The 1,415-nt window shown below is 34.8% G+C and overlaps 1 long non-coding RNA gene across 1 annotated transcript; it reads right to left on the bottom strand.

The window, feature by feature from the left end:
* Positions 1-214: 214 nt before the first annotated feature.
* Positions 215-716, bottom strand: LOC129725747 (uncharacterized). Its single transcript, XR_008728164.1, has 2 exons — positions 591-716; positions 215-534 (listed from the first exon to the last, which is right to left on the bottom strand). It is a non-coding gene; the product is annotated as an uncharacterized LOC129725747 (long non-coding RNA).
* Between the last annotated feature and the right edge of the window lie 699 nt (positions 717-1,415).

Raw genomic sequence — 1,415 nt, forward strand, 5'->3', positions numbered from 1 at the left:
TGTTTATGCTTATTTTACAAATAATTTTCATAAATTCATTTTCTGAATGGACTAGGGAAAAGCACTGTTCACGCTTTCCTAATTTTATTTGAATTTTGATACAAATTAGCTGCTTTTTGCGATGAATACTGTACTCTAAATGCAATATCGTTTTTATTTTTTTCATGTTACATATTATTTTCGGATATCTTTAAGGTTAAAAAATCTAAAAAGATGATGGCATTATAATAGTTTATTGATTAATGAAATGGCAAATCTCTTTTATTCGTTTTGCTTCTACCTTTGGTATAATTTTTTCATGCCACAGCAGTATCAGCTGAATCGATTACCGTCAAAGACGTTACCTGTCCAAAGGACTGCAACGATCCACTGTTTACCGATCCACTTAATATCGTAGAAACATGGGGCATTCAATTTGAACCAAAACTTCTCAGGTTCTTTGGTATTTCTCGTACTATCTTTTTTAACGTTTCGCGTTTCACGTTGGTCGGTCAGATGGTTTTTCCTACGAATGTATTCGAGTAGATGGGCGAGCTAGAATTATTCTGTTTTAAAGGAGCGGTATTCTGGCATATTTTGTTAGCACATACCTGTTTTTTCTAGCATATTCGCGCATTTTTAAAATCATGCTACTGGGAATGTACTTAAAATACATTTCATATCTATTTTAATGGCGCAGAATGTCTGGTATAGTTCCTTCGGGAAACAACGCAAACTTTTTTTTGCAGCACGATATGCAGAAATGCCACAGCAAGAGACTGCACATCTGGGTATTCCAAAATATCTTAATTGTCACAGCTAAATATCCGAATTTTATTATCACTACACTACAGCGATGCGAAAAAATAAAACTAAAACATTGATATGACGTAGTACCTTTCCTAGCAACGGTGCTGTAAATAAAATCATAGCAGTTTTACACATATACCAGTACAACTATGATACCATTGCCACACCCTATGTAGACCATACTGTTGCGAAGGTGCTATTCCAACGAGTTTTGTTGCTAAGTGGACAATCGAGAATGGTTATTCCGAATGCAAATAATTTGATTGTTAAACATTGAATATTGAAGTAATTTTGTGTTATCAAAGTGAATGGGTATGAGTAGTTAAAAAAACTGTTAGAGAAAAATATATTTAGAGTTTGAAAAATACACGAACGAGGACAGTCAGCAGAGCAATAGAGATTTTAGTTGACCACGACTATTGAATGACTAAGACTCACCAAAGTGCCATTAATGGATGATTTTTACACCATTCTATGGAAATGACAGACGAACGAATGTATAAATTCATCAGCAAATAACTTGCGCCTGCTGCAATGTATCATTCGGAGTTCATTCACTGATGTGAATATTCGCTGCTCAGCATCATCATTACCCGTCATTAGGGTGAGACTAATGGGGGAACTAA

The sequence above is a fragment of the Wyeomyia smithii genome, chromosome 2, assembly GCF_029784165.1.
Source record: "Wyeomyia smithii strain HCP4-BCI-WySm-NY-G18 chromosome 2, ASM2978416v1, whole genome shotgun sequence".
Classification (NCBI taxonomy): Eukaryota; Metazoa; Arthropoda; class Insecta; order Diptera; family Culicidae; genus Wyeomyia; species Wyeomyia smithii.